Raw genomic sequence first — 13,848 nt, forward strand, 5'->3', positions numbered from 1 at the left:
ATTTGTTTGTCTCTGGCCTAGAGTGTGTTTAATTATTCTATACAAAGAAGAACATTTTTAGTGAGAGACAGTAAAAAAAAAATAATTAGGTAATCCACAGAGGAAAAAAGAAATATTAAAACTTTATTTAAAAAATCCAACAACACAACTCTCCCCCAACCCTCCCCCTAAAAACACCTGAATGAGTGTACTACCTGGTAGTTGGTAGATTTAACAGCCTACACTGCTCTGAAAAGGTAGCTTCTGCAGGTAGTCAGGACTGACCCCACCACTTGTCCCTCAACTGCCTCTTGGATTGCTTTGTAGCTGCATCAGCTCTGGAAATCCTACGTGCCGCTGGAGTGGCACACATGCCAACAGCCAGCCTTGGGTCTCAGGAAGGAACCCAGCAACTTGCCCTTAAGACATCCTCAGTAGTCATTCTCAGAGATAGATCTTTAAAAGCTGATGATTGCATTTTTAAAAATTAATTATTATTTTATTTTAAATACTCTCAAACAATCAATTTAGTTTTAAGAATTATTGCAAATAAAACTGGAGGTTCTGTTTGACACACACCATATTTTCTTTTAATTTCACCAATCATTCAATTGCTCTCCAGGTTTCACTCATTGCAGGTATATATGCAAGTTGTTTGTTTTTTTTTTTTCTTTAAATTCACCAGCAAATAAAAATCCCACTTATAAGAACATTTAAAATAACTGGTCCACATGGAAATTATTTCTTAATAGTTTTCAGCTAAGTATACATTTCTGTATAAAACATGAAGATTTATTCCCTTTCTGAACAAAATAATGATTTTCTTTCTAATATAACAGTGAGTGTTCCCATTATCTATGTAAGTAGTTAGTTGTTTTAAAGTTTACTAAGCTCTTGAACTCAGTAACATATTATGGCAATGAGTTCTACTAGTTAAACGGATTTCCACTGTGAAAAACAGATGTCTTGTCAATTTTCTTTAATTTCAATTTTAAAAGGGTAAACAAAAGTCTTTGAGTTTGTCCTTTCACTTATTATTCCCACAGCTTTATGTATGTCTCTACAGCAATGTATGACTATCTTTTCAGTCCTTCTTTCTTTGTGATAAAAAGTAAGTCTTTCCTTTACATCTGCAATCACTTTTAAGCAATTACTAAAGTAGGTTAGTCACAAGTAAACTTTGGAATGAAACCAGAGAGAAAAGTGCCATAGGAGCTTCCATAGATTGGAGAATTATCAAGGACAAGCCCTCAGGTAGAGATGAAATGCTTGAACTCCTAACTTCTTTAGCCAAGATTCAAGTAAGTTTCAGAAGGAAAAATATCGGAACTTTCAATAACTCTTGTGCTGTTTGTTAGCCCTTGATGATGTGGCCCTCTGTCATCCACTTTATAAGAAAGGTAAGAGTTACTTCCTTCTCCAGGGAGTCCGACTGCATGTATGAGACATGAAGACACACAGGTAGAAAAGCTTTCAAGAGCAGATGAACCTCTAGACCCACAACACTGTGTCTAAGTGGTTGAAATTAATTTGCTTATAGCTAAAGGAATTGAGTTCTGACTTCCTGACCACTTTTGGTTTCACACCCAATGTCAAGCCCTGACAAAACTGCTGCTGGTAAGGTTATTTTTGTGCTATTCCTCAATAATGTAAGTTTCTTCAAAGCACTTCTAAAATTACAGTTTTCATAACCCAAGAGGAAAAAAAAATTGCAACTACAGCAATATCTAGGATTGCAGATATTCAATCAGAACTCTTCTTTTTTTTTTTTTAGGCAGAAGACATTAAAAGAGAAGAGCTGCAGGGAAGAAATTAGATTTGTCCAGTTTTATGGTTAAAGAATTACTCCCAGAAATAGAAAATGAGGGACTCCATTCCTGTTTTGTTCTCATAGTTACTCAGTATATTATTAAACAGGCTTATGCAAATATGCCTGTAATAGTAAAATAAACAGTGCCAGACCTCATTTCTGTCTCTGAAGCTAACTGTTTTAGTCCAGCTTTGTGCCTATGAATCATCTGGGAGACCTGAGGCAGAAACAGTTAAGGATTTTTCTGACAGTGGCTAGTCCCTTGTGCTGCTTAATTTGTTAGTACATGCATACAGCACAGGGATGCTAGTGTAGGTGCCCACAAGCATTTTACTGACATTTGTATGGTGCTCCTTCTAGGCTAATTTATCTGTGTAGACATCATGCTGATAGAGTTGGATTGGTATAGGTGTATTTCTTCTATTTCATTCCCTCATTAATAAATGGGATAGGAAGGAAGGGGGATAGTACTTCCTTCGTCAGTGCTGGTTGTTTAAATCATAAGCCATAGCTGAAATTGTTTTTTCTTTCTTTGCACTTGAGAGATGCTGAGATTTAGATCACAGCTGGGTGATGTAAGATGCTCTTTGGTGCTATAGTAGTCTGGCTTTTAAATAAGAAGGGCAATTCAATATTTTTTAGCTTCACCTTAGAAAAGCAATGCCTTTTTCTTTAAGTAGAAATCTGTGTAGCTTAGATGCAATGACAAATCAGCTAATTTCCCAGTTTAAGATGTACCTAACTTACTTAATTTCTCAGTACTTTGAAGCCATTCACCATGCTCAACAGGAAGTAACCAACCTGGAGGAAGTGCATAATGCTCTGGACACAGATGGGATTTCAGCTGAACTTAGTTTTTCTGTCATGGAGCAGTGTGATATCAAGATAAGAAAAAATTGCTCATGTTTAGCTGATAAAATAATTAGCTTGGTCACATAGTCACTGTTAGTGCTATGTGCTGTCCCTGCCATCAAGTGCGTTGCCTCGCTCTCAAGCCACTAAAACCTCATATAAAGCAAGTGGTCTCAGCATGTCATCTGCTTGATCTTCCCACTACAATAACTTTTGAAGATGGACTGAGTACGGTCATGTATTTTCATTCGTTATAACTGTCTCTAGTACCTCAATAAAAGTGAAGACAAATAACCACACCTTGGCTTCAGAAGAAAGTGACACTGCCATTCTAAGCTGGAAATAGTAATTATAGCTCAAAAATACAGTTATTTTCAAAATAGTACTTAAATCAGTAGAGTAACAGCAACAATAAGAACCTCAAAATCATACCTTAAGAAAGCTCAAACAAACAAACAAGAATATTTAAGGTCAATATTAATAGTCTTTGTGTAATGTTGTTTCATATGCTGAAATTCCACACTATAGTTCATACTGTGAGAGCTGAAGTTATACATTGCTTCAACAGACCGGTACTTTGAGTATATTTATGAATTAGGCTTATATTAATATGAAAAGTCAGATAGAAATGTCTACATGTGAAACCAAGAGGAAAAAGAGGCTATTTTTTAAGAATACATCTTGAATCACCAAGGTGATTCTCCTTCCTCCATTTCTTGATGAAACACTGCTAGGTTGCCACTGCATGTTGAATTGTAGCATTTTCACTTCTATAGAAAAGATCTTGAAAGTTTTCAGGAACCAAAGTGACCATGCAAATGACCACGTATCCTGACAAAGCTAACATTTGTAAAGACACTATAACAAAAGAGAAGGTTTCAGCTTTATACTTAATATCTCAAATTCTCTGATTAATAATATCCTTAATTTAGTGGCATTTACCTCACCAATCAACAATGTTAGACAATTTATGTGGAATAAGAATAAAGTTTCATTAAATTTCTGCAGTAAATTGACAGATCCACATAGACTCACACTTTACGCGCACCTTGATTCCTTCTGACACAACTATCCATTCTGTAAACTGAATGGTGAAAGGATCTGTCACTGTTTAAACAATTAAATGCTATAAAATAGCACATGTGAAAGAAGTTAGACAAATAAAGATCTTACTTTTTTAATCTATGGCTCTAAACATCTCTCCAGAATCTGATAGATGGAAAAGATTTCCCTTTTAGAGGTATGCCTATATAATGATCTGTATTTATTTGTTCACTGAAAATCAATGAAATATATAAAATGAATGAAAATACTCATTTCTGAACATCTGTTAGAGCATCTGTCAGTTATTAAATCTAGTCTATGAAGGAGAGTAGGCTGTGGATCTTGTAACAGGAAACATGTTGATAGAAAGGGAAAAAATGCGTTGAGGAAAGAGAAAACATGATTTAGGAGAACTGTTACATGGGCAAACCAAGAGCAACAGTATAGCATAACACAATTCCTGCCTGTAGTCTTGTAACTGAATGATCCTTAATGTGTGGTTTATCAAAATGCACTGACAGCTACCTCTGGACTAGCTGTAGGTCCCAGCTGGGCATGAGTCCCAGTATGCAGAGTAGTGTACAAATTCATAGAGTAGCTCTGTCTCCCAAGAGGTTTGTCCTATGGTTTACAATACTTAACTGGGTTAATTGAGTATGAAAGGATTATTAATAGGATAATACACTGAGGATGGAAATTGGTATGAACTTCACAATGGACTTTTGCAGAGCAGTCTTGAAACCTGTCTCTTACAGCTAAGCTTCCTATCTCTTTCCTTAGTGAATATATGGTTTTGGCTGCTTTCGTCTTTGCTCAATAATAAATATGGGAGGATACTGTCCAAGTCACCATCTGAGGTTTAGTGGAAGTATCGGTTAAATTCTGACCATTTCCAAGAAGAAGAAGAAGGAAAATACAGTGCTGTAAGAAACAACTATATGGAAACTAGTAGCAGCAATGAGAAACAGCAACGTCTTTGTTCTTGGTGAAAGGACATAACTTTTGAAATAGGAGACAGACTGCCATTTTGATATAAGGAATGCGAGTTTTGCTTTATCATGAAAATTTACTCAAACTTAACAGAAGTTATAAACATTTAAAATACATGATTTTGAAAATACACGACTGAGCCATTCTATTGGAAAATTCTGAGCCATAATTTCATTTGTTACTAAATGTAGCTGAACAAGAAAAGTCTGAAGTTCAACTGTTTATATTCTAATTATGAAAGTAAATAACAATGTTCTGCCATTTAGTGAAAGGTTTTGATGCTTTAATCTTATTTTAACATAATTGTTTAGCTCTCCTATCAGTGGCAATGTTTTTAAATAGATATAACTATTTACATTTTTCTGAACATCATAATCAATATGTTTATCTTTTAAGTATAACCAAATTCTAATATTTTTTTTTGTTCTATATAAAACTGCAAAAATTCACTGTTGAGTTCTAAAATTCAAAATGACCAAAGGATCATAGAGAACAAGCATTCAAAATGTATTGTGCATAATTATTAGATTCTTTCTCCATTTGTCCTTCTGCTTCCTGCTGTCTCTGTTGCCCACCAGTGAGTTATACATTTAAGAGGAGGAAAGAAATCTATTGACTGCAGAGTCAAATGCAGTTAACATGCCTCACACTAGCAGGACAATTCATGTAACACAGCAGGTCTAATTTGCTGTCCGTCTCTGGCTATGAATATTGCCACCAAATGTCTGCAGTCAAGCGGTTTTCATTACACAGAAGTTCTGTGGCGTGAGATTCTCTGCAAAATTTAATGACCAAAGTTCTTTGTTGAAAAAAGTGCTCTTTTACAATGGCGTTCTGCCTGGGTACCACAAGCAAGTGAAGTGCATTAAAAAGTAGATCCACTGAAAAACATGAAAATGCAGCCTGTCATAGTATCCGAAGCAGAGTGTAACCAATGAAACAACCTTCCAAAGGAGCAGCAAAGGAGCAGCTTTGTAGCTTATATACATAAATATATATATTCCCTGGGAGTGGGTTCTTCTAATTGATTGCCAAGTCCATGAGAACACTTCAGTACATTATTTTTCTGGAAGCAGAAAGCATGGCTGTGGCTTTGAAAGAAGAATTCTGCTGAATGTGCAAAGTTAGCGTTATGTTTAAAGCCAGAGGAGAAATTCAGCAGGGGAACTTCTTTCTTCAAATAGTTGCTACGGTAATCAGAGTCCTGTTTTATGGCTGGGTTATCAAAGGTGCAGCACACAAAAAAAACCCTCTCTGCTGTTATTCAGTACCTGGTTCTCATTATGCTTGTTGCTAGTAGCACTAATCATTCCTCTATTTTTACACTGAACAATGATATTGTGAATTCACTATTGAGATCAGGGAGGAAAAAAAAAAAAGAACTTAGAAATTTTGAGTTGTATAAATCTTTTGGGATCATTTATTAAGAGATAATGACTTCAATGTATCCACATACACCTATAATTATCCTAATTCTCTACAATATTCTTAAAGTTAAAGCTTCTTCCTGTGATCGTGCCAAGTTCCTTTACTGGTTTAGTGAGAGCCAGGCAGAGGAGAATGTGTTCTGTTCCATGATGCAATTTCTAATGTACAAGTAGCTGCCCTTTAGTCTTGAGTAGAACTAGAGAGAGAGAGAGTAGTTGAGGCTTATCCAGGGTCTTACAGAACAACTCAGTCTTCTTTAAAACACATCAGTATAGAAGCAGAAATTAAACAACTATGTTTTCAGAGTATAGTTTATGGAGTGGAGCCCTTATAGAGCATATAATTTTATGATATATTGCTAATATTAGTAAATTGCAAGTAAATCAGTACTCAGTTCTCCTGTCTGAAAGAATTGAAAAAATAATCTGCTAGACATTTTTGTTTCTGATAGAAAAGGGCTATAACTGTACTGGTAAACTGAAGGATACCTGGACTTGTGGCCAACTAAAAAGGTATTTTAACCTCTGAAAGAAAGTGCTAGAATTGAAATCACAAGCTGGAAAAATTACCTGACCTGTCTGAACTCCTGATTCTTGGAGCTAATAGCTAAAGCGTTGTCTGGTCTAAGCCAGAATCACAGTAAATGCCTATAGACAGTCCAGTTCCCATACTGGTGCCTGTACCTCGGTATTGCTGAGGCTACCAGTGAGACTGTAGCCCCTTTTTTCTTAGAAGTATCTCTGAAATAGACTGGGGAAACCACTATAAACAAAAGTATGCAGGAAATTACTCTTAGAGCTAACTTAAATGTCTCCATGGAAGGGAAGAATCCATTTGGAAGAAAGTAGTTTACTTAAAAAAAAAAAAACAAACAAAAAAACAAACCCTCTCAAAATACACACATCAATTTCAAGTGTGTTCTGATTTAAGGGTATGTAATCCTGTACTTTTAATTCAGCTAGCAACTGAACCAGAAATACAAAGGAAAATGCCAGTAAGCAATTTTAACAAATTCTGAGACTTTGTAACTAGGCACAAACTGGAAGCATGTCTAATCCTTTCTAAATCCAGTCAATCCAAATGAAAAGCAATACATATAATGATAGGAAACAAAGACTGCTTTAAGGACACAGGTTTTGACAAAAGAGTTATATAACATCTGCAAACCACGATCTATGGTGATGATGATGACAAAGATGATGATGATGATGATAATGAAGAAGAAACTAGTAATAATAAAAGAAAACTTTGTTATGTAGGAAGCTTCTCAGTACCCCTGGGATGTTCAAGTGGATAAAATGCCAGCACCAGGAAGAAAAAATTACAGTGCATTCAAGAAAAAGAAACAAGATCTGACTGTCTGCTGGTTTGTGGCTATAGCAGTAAAATGACCAAGAAAATGATGTCTCTTACTCCTCATTGGGAGGGCATGACCTATGAAAAATGTAGCATTTAACAAAACCACTTGCATTACTGCAGTCTAAGGATGGTGTCACTAATGGTACCAGCACTGGGAACAATATAATTAAAAACTATTTACCTCCTATGGACGTTATTCCTATAGTTATGTGAGCTGCATGAAGCCAGAGGTCAAATTAGAACTAAGAGTTTAGAGACAAACCTCCTGAGCTACAACATGAATTCAAACTGTCTTGGGATTATTCAAGAAAGACAAATAAAGACACAGCTTATGTTTTATTTTTGCCATTACAGAAAGAGTAAATATTCTGGAAGGAAAAGAAAGAAGAGGAATATTAGGCTGATGATTGTGAATGATTTAATAGTGAGTAAAAAAAAATTCTGAGAACATACTCATAGAACTGTTAAACCAAGAGCAAGATTATTGCTAGCTGCTAGATAACTCTAGTGGCTGAATTATACTGTATGATGATTAACTAGTACAAGACATAAATCTAGCAGCTACTACTCAATTTTACCTGACTGTATTCAATATCAAATAACATGCTTTTCTACATTATTTTTAATATCACCAGAAGAAATATTGCTGTTAGCAAATAACAGGTAAGGATGAGAAAAGCACTTTGTTTTCCAGTGCCTCAGTTCAGTTTGCATCATAAAAGAGAAACTGAAAAACAGGAAAAGAAAAACTAGGCATGGTTATTTCAACATCTCTAAGAAATAATTTAAATTAAGACAAAATTAATCAGCTTATGAGTAGCCATTTTTAGATATCAAAGTTACTGTTACGCAGAAGGAAAAATAACCCTTTTAATAATTAAAGTGAGAATATCTTTTCTTCATAAATTAAGTATTTTTTATGCTACGTAAAATTCACAAAGTTAAACTCAGCCTCACAGTAAAATACTGAGTATTAATTCAATGATTTACTGTGAGGCTAAGTTTAACTTTGCAGAATATGGTGAAGTAATCACAGGCCACTAATTAATAATTTTATTATAATCTTTTTTTCCCTATATGTGAAGGCTTTTACAAAATCAGATTATTTTTTCTCCATTTTTTAGGAGTAGAAATGAATATTTAAATAGCTGTTTCCAGCTACAGTTTTGCGCCCTTGTGGGACTGAACATTTCTAATTAGGTTTATATAGCCCTTAGCCAAATTAGCACAGTAGTCTTTTCACTGTTTTCTGTGCAAAAATGTATGCCAGTCAACATTATACAAACTTCTATCTCAACTAAAACACACTCCATTCCACTTCTGACAGCAGTGCATGGGCTCCATTCACAAGCGACTCTGTATTAAGTAGGAGTATTGTTCTGTCTAACAGCACACTACAGTGTTAAAAGGAAGCTATTAATTCCTGAAATGCACTGAAACAAATTTGAAAAAAATAACACCACATGTAGCTGGTGGTAGTATCCTAAGACTTAGGATTCTAGGATCTTAGAAGAACACTTCTGACTCTGCTCGGAACAGTTTGGAAAAGGCAGTTACCTCATATGGTCTTATACTACATTTTTCTTGGGATGTATCCCTAGGGCAGGGAAGGGATTCACAGGTCTATAGATCCTCTGAAGAACATAGGTGGAAGTTGCTCCTACTCCTTGCCTGCCCACAGGACATACAGTACTGATTCGTTCAAATAGTGCATGCAAGCCAGCTCTTGGTAGTGGACAATGTTTTTATTTTTCCAACAGAGTAGGTAGTGCTAATCTTTCCTCCTTTTTGCAATGGGCCATGCTATCCATGCAATCCATCTCCTTCCTGTACCATCATTCTCCCAAGCTTCAGCTTCTGAGTCCTTTCCAGCTTATCCACCCTCACGGTGTCCATTGTCCCGCTCATTGATAATCTCCTCATCTTCATTCACAGCATCCCCTGTTAGCTCCCACACTATACTGATCTCCAGCCCCATGCACAAAGCATCCTTCTCTACTGTGAACAGACTAGGTGCTCACTGCCAGGACAGCTGTGTGCTCACTAGTGCAGCTCTGTTAGCATTCTGGAGCCAGCACACACCAGCATTCTCACACCCTAACTCGCTGCTGTGGTGTCTTGTTAATGATTGGTTCATGGCAGACATAGAACATAAAGTTCTGCTTTGGGACTGTGTGGAATAATAGTTAGTGAGGAAAGCCTCTTCCTGATTCATAGTAACTAGAAGACAGTGAAAATGAAAACTTCCCTCAAACATTTTTTTTTTTACGAAGATATATTAAAATCACTTAGAGTATTCAGGTTAGCTGAAAGGTAAAGTGTATGTAGCTAGGGTTGATAAATACAGTGACATAAACTTACTCTTATATGCACATTTTTTCATTACAGAGCAGGAGTGGGACCATAGCATAAAATCATACAAACAAATCACTGAACACCTGTACTGTAGAGCATCACTCAAAGTCTGAAAACGCAAGTGAATCTTTAAGTTATGGGGCTGTCTCTACGATTCCTTACAATTGAATATTTGAAGCCAAGATGAGGGTGAGTGAATCTTGTGACTTCAATAGAGGTACACTCATTTATTAACATGATTTACCCAGATTGTCACATTTCAGAGCTAAAAAAGCTTGTCTAGATAAGGAATGTGTTGCCACTGCAACTATATCAACAATGCCTCTAAATGAGGAGAGCTTATAGCATGATAACAGCTCTTAAAACAAGTTTAAGCTGCTTTCTGAAGTGAAAGGTGCTATATCAAAAACTAGGGGTTTTGTTTGTTTTTTTTTTTTCAGTATTACTGCCTTTGCATGTCTTTTTTTTTGCTGTTTGAATGGCATATATATACTGTGTATCTATATATATAGCTATACTAGACAGGTAATTAAGAATAGATAATTCTAGAATTATCAACATATTAAAGCTACACAAGTATTTAAATGCATGCTAGTCCAAAACTTCCAGATGAGCAACTGATAGCAAGAATGACAATGAGCTCTCAGATACCCAAATCTCAGGCTACAAAAGGCTGTAAAAATCATTAATATTCGGAATTATACCTGAAAGCACATTCAAAGCCAGAAAATAAATTTAGTGCAGAACTCAGCTGCTAGGGGTAGATGGCGTGCACCTTACTGAGAAGGGGAAGAGTGTGCTTGGACAAAGGCTTCCCAGACTCATCGGGAGGGCTTTAAACCAGTGTTGCTGGGGGAGGGGGAGCACAGTTCAGCCCACTGCTGTCAGCATGGCGCCAGTGACAGCACCGAGGGTCCAGAAGCTGAGGAAGGATCTCAGGTATGTGCAAATGAACTTAAACTGCGGTTCAGAAGAACTCCTGTCGCTCCAGCCAGCAAGTCGGCTTTGTCAGGGGCCCAGCCGAAGTGTCTCTATACCAATGCACGCAGCATGGGAAATAAACAGGAAGAGCTGGAGATGCTTGCACACGAGCAGGGCTATGACCTTGTTGGCATCACGGAGACGTGGTGGGACGACTCGTACGACTGGTGCGTCAACATGGAAGGGTATAGGCTTTTTAGAAAGGACAGGAAGGGGAGATGAGGAGGGGGTGTCACTCTCTACGTCAGCAACCGGCTGGAGTGTGTGGACCTCTGCCTGGGGATGGAGGAGGAGCTGATAGAAAGCTTATGAGTCAAGATTAGAGGATGGGGACAGACAGGGGACATTATGGTAGGGGTCTGTTACAGGCCACCTGGCCAAGAGGATAGAGCAGATGAGGTGCTCTATAGCCAGATATGAGCAGCCTCACGGTCACAAGCCCTGGTCTTCATGGGGGACTTCAACCACCCTGACATCTGTTGGAGAGACAACACGGCAGGGCACAGGCAGTCCAGGAGGTTCCTGGAATGTGTGGACGATAACTTCCTTCTGCAGGCGACAGAGGAGCCGACAAGGAAGGGTGCCATGCTCGACCTTGTGCTCACCAACAGGGAGGGACTGGTGGGGGATGTGAAACTAAAGGACAGCCTTGGCTGCAGTGACCATGACACGGTGGAGTTCAAGATCCACGGGGCAGCGAGGAAACGACACAGCAAGCTCTCAGCCCTAGACTTCAAGAAGGCAGACTTCGGCCTCTTCAGGGACCTGATGGGCAAAGCGCCATGGGAGGTGGCCCTGGAGGGAAGAGGGGCCCAGGAAAGTTGGTCCACATTCAAGAAGCACCTTCTCCAAGCTCAGCAGAGGTGCATCCTGATGAAGAACAAGTCAGGCAAAAAGCCCAGGAGGCCTGCATGGATAAGCAAGGAGCTTGGCCTGCGTGGATGAGCAAGGAGCTTCTGGACCAACTGAAAGTGAAGAGGAAAGCCTATAGACGGTGGAAGCAGGGACAGGTAGCCTGGGAGGACTACAAAGAGGATGTGCGAGTGGCCAGGGATCAGGTGAGGAAGTCTAAAGCCCTGACGGAATTGAATCTGGCCAGGGATATAAAAAACAACAAGAAAAGCTTCTATAGGTATGTAGGGGACAAAAGGAAGTCCAAGGAGAACGTAGCCCCCTCTGGAGGGAAACCGGTGTCCTGGTTACCCGGGACATGGAGAAGGCTGAGGTATTCAACGACTTTTTTTTGCCTCAGTCTTCACCGATAAGGGCTCTTGTCTCACCACCCAAGCTGTAGAAGGCACAAGCAGGGACTGCGAAGATGAAGAACCACCCACTGTACTGGAAGAGCAGGTTCGGGATCATCTGAGGAACTTGAAGGTGCACAAGTCCCTGGGACCTGATAAGATCCATCCGCGGGTCCTGAGGGAACTGGCGGATGAAGTTGCCAAGCCACTGGCTATCGTATTTGAGAAGTTGTGGTGGTCTGGTGAGGTCCCCGATGACTGGAAGAGAGGGAACATAACCCCCATTTTTAAAAAGGGGAACAAGGAGGACCCGGGTAACTACAGGCCGGTCAGCTTCACCTCTGTGCCTGGCAAGGTCATGGAGCAGATTCTCCTGGAAACCATGCTAAGGCACATGGAGAGCAAGGAGGTGGTTGGTGACAGCCAACATGGCAGATCATGCCTTCTATGAGGGGGTGATGGCATCGGTCGACAAGGGACGAGCAACAGATGTCATCTACCTGGACTTGTACAAAGCTTTTGACACTGTCCCACACAACATCCTTCTCTCTAAACTAGAGAGACATGGGTTTGATGGACGGACCACTCGGTGGATAAGGAGTTGGCTGGATGGCTGCACTCAGAGAGTGGTGGTCAACGGCTCAATGTCCATGTGGAGACTGGTCACGAGTGGCATCCCTCAGGGGTCCATGTTGGGCCCGGCCCTGTTCAACATCTTTGTCGGCAACATAGACAGTGGGATAGAGTGCACCCTCAGCAAGTTCACCAATGACACCAAGTTGTGTGGTGCCGTCGACATGCTAGAAGGGAGGGATGCCATCCAGAGAGACCTTGACAAGCTGGAGAGGTGGGCCCGTGCCAACCTCATGAAGTTCAACCAGGCCAAGTGCAAGGTCCTGCACCTGGGTCATGGCAATCCCAGGCACAAATACAGGCTGGGTGGGGAATGGATTGAGAGCAGCCCTGAGGAGAAGGATTTGGGAGTGCTGATTGATGAGAAGCTCAACATGAGATGGCAATGCACCCTTGCGGTCCAGAAGGCCAGCTGCATCTTGGACTGCATCAAGAGGAGCATGGCCAGCAGGTTGAGGGAGGTGATTCTCCCCCTCTACTCTGCCCTGGTGAGACCCCACCTGGAGTACTGTGTCCAGTTCTGGAGCCCCCAACATAAGAAGGACATGGACCAGTTGGAGAAGGTCCAGAGAAGGGCCACGAAGATGATAAAAGGGCTGGAGCACCTTTCCTATGAGGACAGGCTGAGAGAGTTGGGGCTGTTCAGGCTGGAGAAGAGGAAGCTCCGGGGAGACCTGATAGCAGTCTTCCAGTACCTCAAGGGGGCCTACGAGAAAGATGGGGAGAGGCTGTTCAGTAGGGCCTATTGTGATAGGTTGGGGGGTAATGGTTTTAAAATACAGGCAGGTAGATTTAGATTGGATATTAGGAAAAAAATTTTTACAATGTGAGTTGTATAACACTGGAACAGGTTGCCCAGAGAGGTGGTGGATGCCCCATCCCTGGAAACATTCAAGGCCAGGCTGGATGAGGCTCTGAGCAACCTGATCTAGTCGGGGACGTCCCTGCTCCTTGCAGGGGGGTTGGACTAGAAGACCTTTGAAGATCCCTTCCAACTCTAACCATTCTATGATTCTATGATTCTATAATTCTATGATTCTATGTTTCTATTATATGATTTTTGTTCTGCATCCAATTAGAGTCAAACAATTTAGCAGAGATGATGATCTTAACTTATTCAAGAATATTGAAAAGGAGATAGCCTTTAAAATTAAAACTACATCTAATTGTGTA

The sequence above is a fragment of the Chlamydotis macqueenii genome, chromosome 3 (genome assembly GCF_036417535.1).
Source record: "Chlamydotis macqueenii isolate bChlMac1 chromosome 3, bChlMac1.mat, whole genome shotgun sequence".
Taxonomy (NCBI): Eukaryota; Metazoa; Chordata; class Aves; order Otidiformes; family Otididae; genus Chlamydotis; species Chlamydotis macqueenii.